Source organism: Corapipo altera, unplaced genomic scaffold, assembly GCF_003945725.1.
Source record: "Corapipo altera isolate COAL_440 unplaced genomic scaffold, ASM394572v1 70, whole genome shotgun sequence".
Taxonomy (NCBI): Eukaryota; Metazoa; Chordata; class Aves; order Passeriformes; family Pipridae; genus Corapipo; species Corapipo altera.
This window is the reverse complement of record NW_020884911.1, coordinates 196,665-214,778: the sequence shown is the minus strand read 5'-3', so window position 1 is coordinate 214,778 and position 18,114 is coordinate 196,665. Positions and strand designations below refer to the sequence as shown.

Here is an 18,114-nt window from a genome sequence, read left to right as displayed (position 1 = left end):
CTCCTCTCCCATCTGCCTTTGGGCTGTGAGGCTCCATGAGCCGCTTTCTTCTTCCTTTGGAAGTGTCCTCTCATTCTCCTGCTTATCCAGAGAGGTGGTTGGGGTTTTATCACATCTTCCCTGCTGGGAGTATAGACCTGGTGGCAAAAATATCCAAAGGGGCTGCAAGGGAGCTGTAGAGAGGGACTTTGACAAGGGCCTGGAGGGACAGGACAAGGGGGAATGGCTTCCCACTGACAGAGTCCAGGGCTAGATGGGATATTGGGAAGAAATTCTTCCCTGGGAGGGTGGGGAGCCCTGGCCCAGGTTGCCCAGAGAAGCTGTGGCTGCCCCTGGATCCCTGGAAGTGTCCAAGGCCAGGCTGGATGGTGCTTGGAGCAACCTGGGCTAGTGGAAGGTGTCCCTGCCCATGGCAGGGGGGTGGAATGAGATAAGCTTTAAGGTCCATTTCAAATGAAACCATTCTGGGATTCTGATTACTATCAAAGCTCCTTCCCCCAGCAATGGTCTCAGCTGCTGGGAGTTGTTACTTGGGAATGTTTGGTTGACAGGAATATTGCCTCAGCTGGGACTTACACAGAAATGCTTCTTGGCACTTGCAGAGCCGCTTCCCGTTCTGTGACAGATGACTCTCTGCTTCCAGACTGCTGTGTTTTGGTAAGAAAAGGGCATCAAACATACCTGTTCTGTGGCAACTGCTGGTTCCAAAATATCCTGTAGGGACAACTGACCCATTCCTTGCACCAGCCAGGCGTCTGGGTTTCCTGCAGTTCACCTTCTGGAGGCAGAACCCAGGTAAGCAGCAGCACAGCTCCTTCATCAGTAGCCACCCTGTGCTTCCCTGGCTGCCAGCACCAGCCCCAGAGCACAGAGCCCTCAGTCCACTGCCCAGGCAAGAGCCGGCAGCGTTCCCCCACCAGCCTGGGCACTGCTCTTCCCAAAGGACTGGGAAATATGGAGGCTTTAGAACCACATGGAATAGTGTCTGATGCAGCAGGAAAGCCTGGACAGGTTTTCCCCTGTGGTGACCGGGAAGGTTTGCAGAGTGGAAGTGCCTCCAGTTTGGAGTGGCATCAGGAGGAATGCTGTGTGAGCAGCTCTGGGCTCAAATCTTTTACAGGGGTTTACGGAAAGTTCTGGCAAACGGGGGTGAATTTTGGGGGAAATATTGGGGGAGGAGGGAGTTGGGTGTTTGGGTGTGTGTTTGGTCTTTGATCTCCCTGAAATGGGCAGGAGGAGAAGCTGAGGACAGTGGTGCCTTGTGACAACCCAGTGGAGGGAGCAGAACTCAAGAGTCTTGATGGGGTGTTAGCCCAGCCCCAAATGCTGCCAGTCCATCTCTTTGTGCTTTTGGCCTCTGCTTTTAGAATCTTCGCATCATTTAGGCTGGAATGTAGGTTGCACTGCTCTGCACTGGTGTGCTCGTGGCCTGGGGGCAGTGGGATGCTCTGCTGGGTGTGTCTGTGGTGCCTGTGGGACCAGGGTCTGTTGTCCCTGAGGTGTGTGTGATGGGTGGGGGGTTCAGCCAGGAGCACAGAAATGCCCCAAACCAGCACAGCCTGAGCTGGGATATACACTGCACACACACACAGAACTGCTGTCTCACCACATGAGAAGTGCCATTTGCCACAGAGCAGAGCAGCTTGAGCCTCTCTGTTTAAAAATGTATGAAATGAGAACACCTACCTCTCGTGTTCTTTCAGTAAAACAAACAATTAAAATGCTTTGAAGATGCTGTGGCAACATGGCTTAACTCTTCAGGTACTGCTCAGGGCTTTTTTTTTGTTCTGGTTGGGGTTTTGGTTTTCTTTTTTTCTCCTCCTGCTTTACTCTCTTATTGAACAAGCTGGATCACTTGCTGCATTATACTGTGCCAGGAGGCAGCAGGGCAGCCTCTCCTCTCACTTGCTCTCCCCACAAGCTCCTCCAGCCCTCCAAAGTGTGAGATTTATTGTAGGTAAACTGCTGAAGCTCTCCAAAGCATTCCCTGCCTTGTTCCCTTGTTAGCACAAGGAACAGGCACTGGTACGTGCAGTGAATCAAGTTGGATTACAGTGATTTGGAGGTGAAGGGCTTTTGGGTGACTGCTCCACTTCTTTTGTCTGTGAGGAGGGAACAAACCCCATCCTTTAAACACAGTGCAAGGGAAACAGAGGTGGGTGTGAAGGCTGGCACTGCCAGGGAGGCAGAGCTCCATGGAAGCAGCCCTGGAAAACAATCCATTACACTGGATCCCATGTCTTTCTGCACTAATGGGCAGCGCTGGAGCCATGACTCACTGGACCACCACCACTGTTGTCTAAAAATACCTCAGGAGAACGTTTCAGATGGATATTGCAGTGAGTCACCCTTCCCAGGAAAAGGGCTTAAGGAAGAATTAATGCACTGATGGAAACAACTCTCATCTCCGGGGCAGGAGGGAGGGTCGTCCTTGGTCATCCCATGGCATCTGTCCCTGCTGCCCAGGGCTGGCTGTCACCCCAGCACCTCTGTCCCCTGGGCAGCTGTGCCATGAGCAGCCAGGCTTCCTTTCCCATCAGGTGCCATGCTGAGGCTTCGGGCCCCTGGGCAACGGGAGCTCCAGGAACTTCTGAAGTCATGCCCGAATTCCAGGGGCGGAAAAGCAGGATGAGGGGCAGCGGCACATCCTTGGGAAGCAGGTGGCTAAACCCCTCACCTGGAGTCATGGCAGGTCAGGCACTGACTGTTTCCTCTGGTAGCAGGATGTGGGTCACTGCCCGTGTTCACATGGGGTCCTGGCACTGCTTTGGGGTGAGTCTGTGCAGAGATCCTGGCACTGCTTTGGGGTGAGTCTGTGCAGTGATGCTGACACTGCTTTGGGGTGAGTCTGTGCAGAGATCCTGCTGCTGCTTTGAGGTGAGTCTGTGCAGTGATGCTGGCACTGCTTTGGGGTGAGTCTGTGCAGTGATGCTGGCACTGCGTTGGGGTGAGTCTGTGCAGTGATGCTGGTGCTGCTTTGGGGTGAGTCTGTGCAGTGTTAGTGCCTGTTCTCAGAGCAGGGCCATGAACGAGCCTGGTGCAGCAGAAGTGACGCCCACCACAGTCCCAGCCTCTCCCACAGGCTTTTTTGGTGGTGGATTTCCCGTGCAGCTGATGCCTCTGTGAGTGTGAGCAGCCTTGAGATCCTGCTGCCCTCCAAGCAGGGAAGCTCCTGGGACAGCTGGTCCCAGACCTGGAGCTGTGGTTGCTCCTCTGGCTGCCCAGCAGTGTGGTCACCTCCATGGGCAAACAGGGATTCAAGGGGAGGCTTAAACCCTGTTGGTGCTGATAAAAAACCAGTGTCCAGTGATCCCAATGGAGGCTCCTGCCCTGTGCCAAAGGGGGTGTGGAAGTTGCTCATTGTCCTAAAGCTCTCCCACAGGCTGTGAGGAGCAGCTTTGGGGGCAGGCAGGGAAATGCCTGCTGAATTCAGGCAGCCTCATTTCCTCCTGTTCCACTGGTGCCTACCCCCCCCGGGAGCCCACAGCCTGAAAATCTGCTGCTGGAGTGTTAACCACAGCTTAGGAAAGGGCAGTTTTTCCACATGGCTGCTCACAGGGACTGATTTGAGCCCAGTGCTCAGCCTGGATAGTTCTGAAACTCTGAGCCCAATTTGTTGTGCTATTTGGTCACTTTCTGACATTACCCAGTTCCTTGGAGATTACATTCCTTTTCAAAATAGCTCAAAAATGAAACACTGCTGTTTTCTGTGAGTTTTTATTGTGGGTAGGAAAAGAATGGGATGGGTTGGGATCTCGCCTGAGGCAATTTGTTAGGCACAAGGGGAAAGCTTATAAACAGAAGGACAGTGAGGAGCTGGAATAAAGCTCAGGGCAGATTTAAGAGCAAATTCAGTAATTCTTTGCAAACATTAGGAGACCTCCTAACTCTCTGCAGCTACTTGAAAGGAGATTGTAGCCAGGTGGGGCTCAGCCTCTTCTCCCAGATAACAAGTGACAGGAGAGGAGGAAATGGCCTCAAGTTGTGCCAAGGGAGGTTTAGGGTAGATATTGGGAAAAAATTCCTCACAGAAAGTGTTGCCAAGCCCAGGAACAGACTGTCCAGGGCAGTAGTGGAGTCACCATTCCTGGAGGGATTTAAAGATGTGTAGATCCAAAGTGATCCCACAGAATGCCTTTCCCATGTCACCCTGCCCAAGCAGTGGGGTTACTGTACCTGCACAAGGACACACCCAAGAGTCCCCCCATGAGAATGGGGTGGGAAGGTGGCCCAGGCAGGGTCGGGAAGTGGCTGCTCTCTGGGTGACTTTGATCCCTGCTCTGCTCCCTCCCCTCTGCCCCGGAGCAGGGGGATGAGCCCAGGGAAGACTTGCACACCAGAGCCCTCGGACACTGCCTGGAGAGATCAGCAGAGGTGAAATGAGGGGCCAGCACACACAGATATGGCAACTGTGCAGGATGCTTTGGAAGTCACCTTATGTGGCTGGCTGGCCTGGAGCAGAGCTAGCACACAGATCCCTTTAGTTATTTGGGCTGCCTCCCGTGCTCCCAAGCAGTAGGAGTGTCGTCTGTTGCTTTTAGCAGGGTCTAACATTCAGACTCTCCCTCCTGACCCTGCTGCTTTGATCTGTGTGCTTTTCTGGCCATGCCTACTGGCCATGGAAAAATGCATCAGCCTGAGCTGATCTGTTTTTCCTTTACAAACAAGTGCAGACAGTCTTGGGAAGTGGGACAGGGAACTGGGATTGTGGAGTTGCAGGGCAAACCAGCACAAAGCTAACGAGGCTTCAAGATGTGTTGGCCATGGAAGGCAGTGGAGATTTTGAGTTGTGATACTTTTACTTCTTAGAAAGTTTTGTTTTCTCTTCTTCGGTGTCAAACAGGTTTTGCCCTCAGCAAAACAAACCCAATGGCTCTGCCCTTTCTGAGGGCTGTTTTACTTAAGCAGAGAAGATTAATAGGAAGAGCAAAACTTATGAAATTTGACCACCATAATTCCTGTGAGTGAGCAAGGATCAGGTGCTCCTGTTCTGGATCCATTCTCTTTATTGCTAATAAGAGCAGTAACGCTGCTGTCTCACCATATCCTGTTTTCTTTTCTGATGTGTGCAGTGCTGGAACCTGCCTTAGGGTGAAGAAGGTGCACTGACATTCCCTTCACCTGCTCATTGTCAGTCCAGAAGATGCTCCAGAGCCTCCAGCAAGGACATTGCCCAGGGTCCCCAGGATGAGGATGGGGTGGCAGCTGCTGTGCTGTGCTGGGAGCGACGGCTGTCCGAGTGGATGGGCCTGCTCTGCCTGGGAGAGCTTGGTAACCTTCTCAGGGCTGAACTGCAGTGAGTAGAGAAATATCAATATTTTTTTTAATTTGAGAGTAGGTTTTACCCAGGCCCACTGAGCTTGGGCTGAGATTTGCCTTTTCAGCAAGCATCAGGCATAACCCACAAGCGTGTCTGCCCTCCCAAGAGCTTTACAGCTCCCAAAAAAAGGGCTGGAGCAGCAGGATTCAGTGTCAATTATGGACATTGTGGCTTCTACAGACTTTCTTACTCTTTGCACTATGTAAGTTGGAAAAAAAAAGTTGTGAGTGTGTTTAAAATTAGCTAAACCAAAGGTACCTTTGTAAGTAACATGTAAGTACATATTTTAAAAGCCCATATAACTTGGTTGCTAGAGAGGAGCTCAAAGCTGTTTCCTGTTATCACTGCTAAAGAGGAGGCCTGATCTACCTGACGTCAGGCAAAGGTTTGAATTCATCCCTTTTGCAGCAGACTAAGCTGAGGACTGGATCTAATCAGAGTATCCTACTGTTTGACCTGCACCTGGAATCCATCCGGACAGAAAACCCCCGGAGCCAGGTGCCCATGTGGAAACCAGGCCAGCAAAGCTTGGTCTGTGCTGGTCACAGTGTGCTGATGTCCTGGCTGAACCTGCTGCTCCGTGGCTGGGGTGGTTTCTCCTTGTTCTCTCTCAGCAGAAGATGCACTCTGAGGTCCCAGCTTTGTGCAACAAGAGAATGTGGAGCCTATTGAAAGTCCCTGCCTTTGCTAACGCAGCTGGCATTGTCTGGGAAAACCAAACCAAGGAATTAGCAAAACCAAAACAGTGAAAAGAGCCACAAGTATTATTACAACCAGGACAGGCAGCTCAGCCGCCTCTCAGTGAGTAACAACTTGCAGATGTGAGGGGTGAACAACTGCGGCACTTTGTGATCCAGCTCAGCTCCGACTGCAGGGGGAGAGTGGGCTCAGGGCACAGCCCTGCTCTGCCACCTGCCCTGGCCAGGTGAAGAGATGATGCTGTGGATGTGGCTCATTGCTTTCCTCGCTGGCTGCCCCGCTCCAGAGCTTCCCAGAGGCTGCGTCTCTGCCGGCTGCAAGACCCTGAGTGGGTTCTGTGGGATGCGATGGCAGACAGTGGTCTAAAAGTCTTCCAGGCACCTGGCCCCAGGTACAGGCAGCTCTCATAGAAACATTCCATCTGCCTTTCCTGGGGTTTGCCTGCCCAGCCCTGCAGTGCCCACATACTGCAGCTGCAGGAGGAGTGACCTGGCTGGCACTGGGGGGCTGAGGGGGCACCAGGCTGGCTGAGCCCCGGCCTTTGCATGCCCTGAGCAGCCAGTGCTGCTATGAGATCCCCAGCAACCCCAGCCATGGGACTGAACACCATGTTCTCCTGCCTTTTCAGTGAGGAAATTTCCCATTTGGGCCTGCAGAGAGGCTTTGGAACTGCAGTGCCTATTGCTGTACCTTTTCCTCCTCTAAAGCTGACGGAGCAGGAAGAATGAGCCCTGCTCTGTGAATCTCACAGCCCTCAAGGCAGCCTCAGCATCTGAGGGGCTTGACTCATGGTTTCTGCATAGCTGGGGCTGGCAGCTCAGCACTCAATAGCTGTGTGCCTGGAGGACTGACTATAAAAAGTCATGTTTAGATTTCTGCAGCATTCATCGTTTATTCCAGAAAATATAGCAGCATGTCTTTGGGCAGACCCAAATATGGAAATTGCTCTGTCATCTCCGCATGAGACAAAGCAACAGTCCGGATTACAACACCTTTTTCTTATCCTGACCTACACCTGACATCAGGGATACATCTATTAAGGCTGTTCAGACCTGCCAGACTCTTACTGTGCTGCTTATATGTTCATGCCTTTCTGAAGGTCCCACCCTCCTGGAATTCAGTGCCCCGGCAGCATTCCTGTTGCACAGCTTTTCCTACCATCTGGGCTCACCTCCTTCGCTGGGGTCACTGACCATTACCTCCTGCCCCGTGGAGAACAGAGCATTCCCTTCTCTCCAAGGCAGCCTTTGACATATTTAAAGCTCACTGTTGCCACACCCCTCTGCCCCCACTATTTCCCTTGCACCCCACAGGGGTGCTCCACAGCAGGATGGAATTGTCACACCGTGGCCAGGCTCCCTCTCTGTGTCTGTTTTTTTGAAGCAGATGCTGGTGGCACCTGACACATCCCCAGCAGCTCCTGGAGAGCTGCTCTCCTCGCTGCGTTCCTGTTCATGGGGAACAGATGAGCCCACCACTGCTTTTATTTGATTCAGGAAAACAAATCTGACACGGAGCAGAAGTTCAATTTTATCTCCTGATTTTCTTTGCCTGGGCTCCAGTTTTGGTTTAAGGCAATTAGGAGCACAAAAATGTTTGTGGTTAACGGCCACCATTAACTGCTGAACTCATGGAGAGCAGGCCCAGCAATCAGCAGTTTAATGCCAGGAGCTTGGGAGTATTTTCTTGTTTGGTTTTTTCCTTGTCTGTGTAAGTGGATTGCTTAAACTGCATTTTACATACATGGGGTCAGTCATCTCTGATTGAAAGCTGCCTTAATATTATTTAAGTTTGGAAATGACTGGAGGTAAATCAAATTTAGGTCATTTTGTGTCTGAATAAGAACTTGCATTGGGAGATTGAATGCATTTTAACTAATCCACTTAAAGTCAGGCAGTGACTTAATTTAGATTATTTTTCCTGAGCAAGTCTGTCTAGGTAAGACCTTGCACTGCTTTCTAACCCACCCTGCTTCACTTGAGAGTGGTGTGACACTAGCAGAACTAAATCCATGTTCACCAGCAGAGTGCTGGGTTCCAAAGTGTGACATTAAATATGAAATGTATATATGGGAGAATGAAGTCATGTTCTGGATGAGGTTTTAATTCTCTCCTTTTGGAACAGCCAGTAGAAATATAGCATATATCTATTTGGGGAAAAAAATACAGTATATTGGAGAAGAATTTGAAGCATGCCCAGAGACTTCGTTTGCTGTCCCTGAGGCAACATGCAGTGCAGCAGCTGGGTAAGGGTCTCAGGTGATTTCATGTTCCCCTCTGCCTTCAAAATACTTCTTTGTTTGCTTTTTACAAAATACAGTGTCCTGATGAGTGCTCATCTGTTGTCCGTGGGTTTGCATGGCAGGCTGTTACAGGTCACCAGAAAAACTGGGGCTACTTTGTCACTGAAACAAGTGAGAGCACAGGTGTGTGATGTGGCTGCCTTTCTTTTGGAGGGGTTGCTCACACAGTAAATGGTGAAGTGCTGTCCTTCAGGTAAGCAGTTTCATTTATTAGTGCAAACAAGTGGAATCCTGGCTGATTAATTAGGAGTGTCGTTCACCACAAATTAACCCATTTGTCCTTCATTGAAGTAGGGACTGATTCTGATGCTTTTCCAGCACAGCTTCCTTGCACAGAATCACAGAACCATTTAGGTTGGAGAAGCCTTCTGACACCATCAACTCCACCCATTCTTCCAGCACTGCCAAGGCCACCACTAACCCACGTCCCCAAGTGCCACATCCACACAGCTGTTAGATCCCTCAAGGGATGGGGATCCACCACTGCCATGGGCAGCCTGTGCCAGGGCTGGACAGCCCTTTCCATGAAGGTGCTTGTCACAATATCCAACATAAACCTCTCCTGGCACAACTCGAGGCCGTTTCCTGTCATGGGGTTTTCCTGGCCCTTGCCATTCCAGGGCAGTTGGGTGCCACGGCTCTTTGGAGGGAGCGGCCCAGCCCGTGGGAGGTGTTCTGTGAAACAGGATTTGAGGAGTAAGCCAAGGGCTCGTGCCCTTCCCTCACTGGCAGCGGGGCCTTGCTGCCTGGGCTGGCCGTGCCAGCTGTTTCCTGCTGGGAATGGCGCGTAGGGAACGGTGGCGTTTGCCAGCCGGGATTATCAGCTCCTCGCAGGGCTGCTGCCCGAGGCCTGCCCACACTGCCCTGCTCCCTGCAGCTGGAAGGGCCAGAGCTTTGTGCTGCATGCTAAAAACCTACTGGCAATAGACACTGGGGAAAATCGAGCAGAACTCTTGTACGTGGATATTAATTTCTGAGAGGTTTTGAAAATACAGTTTTATGATAAAAATTAAAAATCAGTTTGACTGAATAGCAGATACCAGTTATCAGACACAAATGTATCAGCCTAGTTAAACAAAGCACTGATGTATGTCAGAGCATTGGTTTGCTGTCCTTGTTTTATGTAGGTCAGGCCACGGCAGTTGTGCAAGTGACAAACTGTTTCTCCAAAGCGTCACCTGCTGCCGTGTAAATCACTCTGTATGTCCGCAGCTGGGGTAAATATTTTAGCTACCTTAGGCTGAGGTGGCATTGAGGAGATGAGACAGCCAGGAACTTCTTTGTTTCCTCCATTACATGTAAACAAACGTTGCCTGTGAGACCCTGGTATTTACTCAGTTGAACTGCTGAAGGACTTAATGACTAAAAGGTAATCAAAGCTGTTTTACCAGCAATACACAACAGCTCTACTACAGCTTTCGTGTAATCTGCTTGTTTGGAAGGTGAAATGTGCTTTGGTGAACTCCCTGCTGCTTTGTATACCTTTAGGGTAGTTTTAAACTATTTCTTTAAAGGCAGTCTTGTACATACTTAACTTCGGTATAATTAACATGTAGAAGTGCCTGTTAAGCAGTGGAGCAGTTTAAGTGTGTGTGCACAGACGTGTGTTTAAGCCTGTTGTGTTCAGTATAAGATAAATAAATCTGATACCAGAGAGAATGAAAGATTTTGTTAACAGAGTTGGAGAGGTGTGTCTTACAAGACCAGAAATTTGACACCCTGTTTCATACACTGCACAGGACTCAAAGCTCTCGGTGGGCATGGGGTCACAGTTCTCCACAGGAATGTTTTTGGGTGCCTGTGCTGGTTTGCATTACGCTGCTGCCTCACTAGATGTCTCCAGGAGCAACCTGTGCGCTCCAAGATGCATCCCTTGATAAATCTGAGACTGGAATGTGGCTGGAACTGAGTCTGAGCAGGAGTTGATCTGTTTGCATGCTATCACCACCTCTTCAAGAGTAAGTGACAGTTAATATCCACGAGTTGTCTTCTAACATATTTGTGCTCTGTTGCTTAGAACTGGTGAAGAATTTTGTCACTTAACACATTTATAGGCAGGTAAGTGAGGACCACTGCTGGGCAGGGGATAACAGCCCAGTGAACTCTGGTTTTCTGTCAACCCAGGCATGTTTCATTCACAGTTCAGGATGCCAGTGAAGCTTCCTACATAAACTACTTCTCCACCTTCTCCTATATCCGGAATTGGGAGGGAAAATGGTAAGCAATAAACCTGTGAGTATCTCTACTCACAGGAAGGATGATCACAGCTTCCTTCCAGTGACTTTAATTAAGCTGCTTCAGCTGGGCCAGTAAGTTCAGCTCGTTCAGCCGAGCAGCGACATTTCTTCTCGTAATTGTGGATTATTTGATGAAGCTGCAGCTCTGGGATCCGATTGCATCAGCTCCTGTGTGAAGTGCTGATGAGCCAGTTTCGGATACCAACCCAGAGATCATCCCGGGGATCTCTGCCACGTACAGGTCCTTCCAGTGTGAAGGGAACAAACATCCCCTGGGGCTGAAAGCTCTTGCACCTCTCCTGCAGACCATGCGTTCCTCTCTTGCTGGCAGTCGCCCTTTCCAGCCTTCGCTAACACCAGGCATGCTGCCAAGAGGGTGGAGGAGAGGAAGATTTACCTGCTCTCTGGAGGGAAGTCACACAGAGGGACCTGAGAGAGCCCAGTGGGGTCACCCAAGGGCAGCCACCTCTGCTGAGGCGATGGGGACCCTGGAGGGGCCCATGGCCGGGATCTGCCAGAGATGCCAAGCTGGGCTGTGGAAGGAAGTGCTCCTTGCAGGCTGGTGCTGTTCGGTCCTTATGAGAGGCCTGGGGGGTGGCCAGAACATGTCCTTGGTAACTCGAGGACATTCCCAAGCTGGGGGACAGACTGAAGCGCAGGAAGGTGGCAGTGCTGCCATGCAGGGACGAGGAGAAGCAGTGGGCTGGCAGGGACAAAGCAGGGGAGGGCAGCAGCTGTGCAGGATGGGATCCCCTGTGCGGGTGGGCACAGCCTCTCCCAGGAGCTTGCCGTGGCATCTTGGACAGCAGCTCCGAGCTCTCTGGCTCTCCTGGGCACACACAGCTCCCCAGGAGGGCCAAGCCTGCTGGGCTGTGCTGCTGCTGAGCAGTGCGTGGTCACGGTCCCCTCAGCAGGTCTCCACCTGCCTCCTGACCCATCTGCATGCCATGAGCTGTGATGCATCAGCAGGACCCAGGTGTGCCTCACTCATAACTCACATCCTGGGTGCTGGGATGCTGGTGGCTCGCTGTGGTTCTGCCTGTGATGGTGGAAAGTGCTGCATTAGCAGCTTGAGGCAGAGAAGAGTTTCTGTCCTAGAGGGCTTATCAAGTGCTTGTGTTCAACTGTTATCCCAGCGCTGCTGATTACTTGTTGGACTCGACAGTCTTAGAGATATTTTTCAGCTTAAATGATTCTAAGGAAGTCACAGGAGAGTCCAAAAAAGGCAGAAAAGAGAAGGTGCTTTCATACAGCCTGAGGGGAAAAAAATTGTGTGAGCAGTCTCTGTGAGTTGTTGTCTGCAAGGGTGGGCACGGGGGGACAGGGATACATGAGGAACGTGGGGGCAGAGACTGGCATCCCACCAGTGTTACCAGCCTGTGATGCTTTTTGGAGGACAGCAGGCCACCGTGGAGGGGTTCAGCAGTAAAGGAGCAGGTGGGTTGGTGGTGATCTCAGATTTATATTAGATTTCATGATCCTTTTTGTTTTCTTAGACTTCTACAAGTTGTAAACTGTGAGTTTTGGATAAACAAATGTTAGGATTCATTCTGACACTGCTATTCTCAATATTTACCCAGCTACCCATCCTTCTTCTGCTTTTCAGTAATTTTTTTGGCCTCAGAAATAGCTCACTGTGGCAAAGGGCCCTCCAGGACAATTCCAGTGCACGTAGTAGGATTTCATTTGCATTTGTTTTGAATTTTCTGTCCTTTAATTTTGTTAAATGCTGCTGGTTTTCCAGTGCTATCAGGCAGGTAGAGCAGCAGCTTTGCTGCAGCCCAGCTGTCACTGTGCAGCCTCTCTGCAGGCAGGGTGCAGGCGGACACAGCACGGCCCGTGTGCGCCGGCGCGCGCCTGCGGAAGGGGAGAGAGAGGAGCACGAGGACGGCTGATAAGGAGGCACAGAACCGCTCTGTTTGTGAACCAGATCACTGGCTGGAGAGCCAACGGGCTGCTGCTGAAAGAGAAAAAGGAAAGAGTCATCCTGAGGCGTTCAGCAACGAGCTATGCAAGACACAGCCTCAAACCACAGGAAGCCCTGATATCCCATGAAGTAACAAATATTTTTCTATTAATACCAGCATTTTTATTGCCTCTTTCATCCAGAAAGAACCCTAGTTGGCTTTTATGCTCTGCACACTCAATTTGGTAATTGCTTCTCCTTGCCACAAGATATTCCCAAAGACATGCCGATAGCAGAGACTTGAGTACTGGGACAAACAGCCCTGGGAAGGGAGCACAGTGTCTGTGCAAAAGTTCTCGGGGGCTCTGACAGGGAAGGGCTGTCCTGCTCTGTCCTGCCTCTCTGGCTGCCATCCTGCTGGCCTCAGTAAGGGAAAATAGCACCTAAAAAGAGGGCTGGAGAAGAAAATATCTCCAAGCCTCAAAAAGGGACTAACACAATGTACACATACAAATACAGTGTATATTATTTCTTTAGTTTGCTTGTTCATGTGTGTATTTAATCATGAATCTGAATCAAGGAGAGAAGACATGGAAAGCTTTAGAAAATATTTCTGAGATAGAGTACAGTACAGAAGAGGAGTGTGGGAGCCAGATGCTGCTGCCCTCCTTTAGCCACCAGGACCCTCTGGCAGAAGGCAAGCCAGAATTCAGCTCTGCAACAGCCTTGTTGGTTTTCCTAGAGAGCTAAAAGAGGGAGAGTGCATTCCCTCTGCTGCCTGCCAGGACAGACAAACAGCACGGGGGCTGTGGGCACATCCTGAGAATGGACCCACTGCCTCAGTGCTGTTCTCTTCACTCTTCCTGTGGTCACTTCCTCTATTCTGTGGCCCCAAACCCAGAGGAGACAAATGTCCTTGTCCATGGCTGTGTGCTGCCCTGCTGCCACCCCTCCTTTCTTGCTCTGGCAGGGCACAGAGGCTGTCAGGCTGCCCTGGAGCCCATGGTGAGCTGCCTGGGCACAGCAGGTGTTCCCACCCTGCAAGTACTTCTGATGGATCTGCTCAAGGGATCACTTGGGGAGCACAGGAGGGCGGGTTTGTTGGCTCTGTGATGGAGATGGGCCTCCCTCAGGCTGCAGGAAGATTTGGGGCCGTACCAATGATTCCCCGAAAACTCAAATTCACCCAAAGGCTGTAACTGCAAACACTTTTGCTCAGGCTTTTCAGAGAGAGGAGAGTTGCCAGCCTTCAGGAAGAGGACACCCAGCGTTATCCAAGGCTGTGACCTTAAGCCGTTTTATCTAAGCATATGCAAACTTATTTAAATGCTCTTAAATCAAATGGGGACAGGCATAGCCTAAACTACTGTAAACTGTTTTTACATGGAAATTGCCTCAGCTGGACAACCTTTTGAACCACCCTGAACCCAGAGTCTGAGTGGTGACTGAAAAGAGGTGGTTTGTCATTGCTGCACATGGCACTGCCAGGAGCTGAGGAAAGGCATGGTGCCTTCAGCTGCTGACCACCAGCTCGCAGTGACATCCCTGTGTACACCCACCCCCTGACCTCTCTCGGGGCAAGGCTGGTCAGATTTACTGGAACTGGCTCATTCAGACACGGAACTCCACGTGGGAGCAGGGGAGGATCACCCACACAGGCTTTCTGCTCACCGAGGGATCCCAGGCAGGAAGGAGGGAGCTGCCACCAGCGGTAATCAGCAGAGTGCTTAATTGCATCCTCTCTGTGGCTTGCAGAGGATGTGTGTGTGCCTAAGGCTTGCAGATTAAACAGCTGGTGTAAGCCAGCCTGTCTTACTTCACAGGAGAGAAGCAACCACGCTGAGCTACCCCCGTCCTGCTGAGAGGCTGTTGCTTTGAACCTTGAACTGCAGCTGTGCTCAGGCACCACAGCCTCAGAGTGGATGCACAACCAGCTAACGTGTGTGTGTGTGCCAGGTGATGCCTGAGTGGAGGGTGAGGCTTTCTCTGTAGGCAGAGAGTGGGAGCAAGGGCTCAGGAGCCATGCTAGAAAAGCAGGGCCCTGCACTAAAAGTGCAAGGAACCCCTCACTGTCCTTTCTGGGCCACCCGCACTGCTCAGGTGGGTCTCCACAGCAGTTCTGTGTGAGCAACAGCAGTGAGACTTGGTGATTCTGCCACGCAGGTGCCTCAGGGTGGTCTCTGCTGGGAAGCACCGCCCAACCCCAGCCTAATGGTGCCCCTGTCCGTGTTTGGCCAAAGCTCCAGGACCACTCTCACGTGCTGGTGTCCATCCCCTGTCGGCCCTCCGAGCGGACCCGGGGTGCTGCCCGCCAGTTGGGGATCACCATCCCTGGCAGCTGGGTTCTGACTGGCCAATGTACACCGAAACATTCTGCTCTGCATGAATCCCAAATATTTTTCTCCAGAGTTGAAAGCTCTTTGTGAGCGTAATCTGCCAGTCCAAACAGAAGAAAATCTCTATTTGGTCTGAAGAGCAGAACTTGGCGTGGCTTGCAGGGGAAAACGCCAAGTACGCGAGGCTGTTTGCTCTCCTTGCAACAGTCATGACTGCTCCTTAGCTCCACTAAGGCACATCTGGCTGTCATCTCTGCACATCTGTATCCTGTGATTTACACGGTTTTCTCCTAATGCTTTATGTGGTTTTATACTGTGATGAGGCTCTGGAAAGAAACAGGAGCACCTCTTTCTGCCCCTCTGAGAGCCAGCTCTGTGAGAACCTTCCTAGGGCCCTTGCAGAGCTAAGGGAACTAAGGGAACCTCCTCTGGAGTGTCCATGGCCCTCCTTGGAGAATGGTCTACCTGGCAGCAAGCAGATATGCCAGCAGTGACCTGTGGAGAATGTACATGCGTCAGTAAAGCCTTGCAGGATGTGGCTGGGAAAGGAAGACTTTCCTTAGCACCTCTGCTCTTTTTCAGCCCCAAGGTGAGGTTTCATGCACACTTGAACACCATTACACTGATTCAGACTTACAACTGAGTCCTGTTCAGTTTGGCGTTAAGACTGGCTCCTGGCCTGATGGGTCCAACAAGAGTATCAGCCTGACAGTCCTTCTGCTGTTATTTTGGGTAGGATCCCACCACACACAGGTACCCAGACATTGGCTGGAACCTGTGAGCAGTTGCTGAAAGCAGCAGCAGCTCCTGCCCTGCAGAGACTGTGATAGTGTAAGAGGAGATGTTCGTGCATCTGACTCCCACCCTCAGCCCAGCTGGTGCTGAGCCAGCTAAATAGGATTTCCTCTCTTGGATTGCAGAAGGAACTCCAAAGAACACGTGGAGGCTCTGCTACCTGCAACCAGCTCCAACAGCCACAGCACCTCTGATCTGCACCTTTGCTGATTGGCACCCAAAGAGTGCCAAGATCATCAGATACCTTTTCTTTTTTTTAAAGCAGGAGGAGTCAGGTGGCATGTAGGTGTGATCTGATGGCCCAAAGGTGACACATTATTAAGTTCCTGCACTGCTTGTGCATTAGGTGGTCAAGAGATGATCCTTGAAGGGTACTGAAATGGTCAGAAGGGGAGCAAGAGTGAAAAGATGAAAGTGGCAGAGATGATATAAAGCAAACTCTATAATGTTCAGCAGCATCTTAGTTACATCTGTTCTTTCTCTAGCAGTTGTTTTTTCTTGTAGAAGACTCCTGTAGAAGATAAATATAAAGCTTTTCTTTCGTAAGAGTAACATCTCTGGCAATTCCCTTCCTTCTGTTTCCTCCTGCAGACGGAGCAGTTCAAAGCCTGTTCCACCCACACACCAGTTTATTAGTGGGAGAGAAGAGGGAATTCTCCTGTCTTATTGCTCCCCAGAAATGGAGATGTTTCAGGAGCTAGTACTCACTATGCTAGTAAGGAATTTGTTAAATTACTTTGTAATTCTGAATGGGAAATTTGTTCCTAAGCTTCACAGGCTTCCCAGACATTCCCAGTCTCAATTCTCCAGAGAGCGAGCTCACGCCTGGTATTTACGAGCAGCCCTGTAACGGGGCAAGAGGAGGCCTGTGATGGAGGAGAGAGTAATGATTTTGCAGTGACTCTCAGGGTCACATTTTCGAGAAGTTACAGACTTCAAATAGACATTTAGATTTAAAGGGAGTATTTTGGGAGCACTGTCACAGTGCTCCATTGTGTTGGCAGTGGGGATGGTCACACCCAAACTCCTCTCACCTCACAGTGGGTTGATTGCTTTCCCATGGCATCAGTCGGAGCCAGCAGTGGGACAGCCAGGATCTCTTTCATAAGTTGGGGTGACTTGCTGAAGCATTTCACAGCGCTACAGGTTTCACAGTTGTTTACCATGGGATAAAACCTGCCCTGCCAGAGGGAAGGGAGTGTATCCTATCCGGAAAAAAACACAAACCAAAACAAAACACCTCTTCCATAGTTACATCCTAGGCCAGTTGTTAACTCCATTTACTGTCTGGATGGGAGCTGGCTCTGCCTACCCAGGACCAACAGGGACAGCAGTGTTGCTGAAGTTGGGTGGAGGAGCACAACCTGTGAATGCACAAGAGCAGAGCTGGAAACTGCCCTGCTGGTCAGCTTCAGAATCACAAGAAACTGATGGTGCTACCTCAGGAAGGAGACCCTCTTTAACGAGAGTGCTTAGTAACTAATCAAAAATATTTGCAGTGATGTTTATTTTTGTTTCTGTCTGTATCATGAGCCACGGCAGCTCCTGGGAAACAGACTATAGGAACAGAGATATTCCATCTACTCTGCTGTTCATGTCAGCCGAAGATGGCTCTCCAAACAAAAAAGGTAGATCCATCATGTAATTCCAGTGCCATTCCTGGATAATGGTGTCCCTGCACCACTGTGGACCCTGCAGAGGCAGCTGTTCCCTTGTGTGTGCACAACACGCCTGGCTCAGCAGAGCCCACAGATACCTGCATTACTGTTGCAATACTAATCATGACTTCACGTGGAAGGACAGAGGAAAGGTTCCGGCCAGCCCAGCTCCTCCAGCCTGGGAGCCCCAGCAGCAGAGGGATGGGGAGGCTGTGCCTGGGCTGTCCTGTGCCCCAGCGCCCCGGAGGGGTCGGGAGCTGTGGTGGGAGCGAGGGAGCCATGCCCAGCGAAGCTGAGGCCAGGCTGGGTTGTGCCCGCAGCTGGACCCCTGCGGGTGGTGCGAGCCCTGGGCTGTGGGCTGGGGGCAGTGGGTTAGGAGCAGTGGGCTGGGGGCAGTGGGTTAGGAGCAGCGGGCAGTGGGTTGGGAGCAGTGGGCAGTGGGCTGAGGGCAGTGGGCTGGGGGCAGTGGGTTGGGAGCAGTGGGCTGAGGACAGTGGGCAGTGGGCAGGGGGTTGGGAGCAGTGGGTAGTGGGCAGTGGGTTGGGAGCAGTGGGCAGTGGGTTGGGAGCAGTGGGCAGTGGGTTGGGAGCAGTGGGCAGTGGGCTGAGGGCAGTGGGCAGTGGGCTGGGGGCAGTGGGCAGTGGGTTGGGAGCAGTGGGCTGAGGGCAGTGCCCCCCAGCCCGGCCGTCCCCGCCCCGTCCCGCCCGTGCAGGGGCGGGCGGTGCGGGGCGGTCGGGGGCGGTGCTGCGGAGCCCGGCGGGGCTCGGCGCGGCGCGGGGAGCGGTCGGAGCGCAGCGGAGCGGCCGCGATGGGCGCCCCGGCGGTGGAGCAGCGGCGGCGGCTGCGGCGGCGGCGAGGGCG

At 51.7% G+C, this 18,114-nt stretch overlaps 1 long non-coding RNA gene across 1 annotated transcript in view; it reads left to right on the top strand.

Annotated features, from left to right (window-relative positions):
• Window positions 1-14,623: 14,623 nt before the first annotated feature.
• Window positions 14,624-18,114, top strand: part of LOC113952206 — a 4,313-nt gene continuing 822 nt past the window's right edge. Inside the window, exon 1 of the long non-coding RNA XR_003529444.1 lies at window positions 14,624-15,102. This is a non-coding gene — a long non-coding RNA (uncharacterized LOC113952206). The remainder of the gene's footprint in view (window positions 15,103-18,114) is intronic.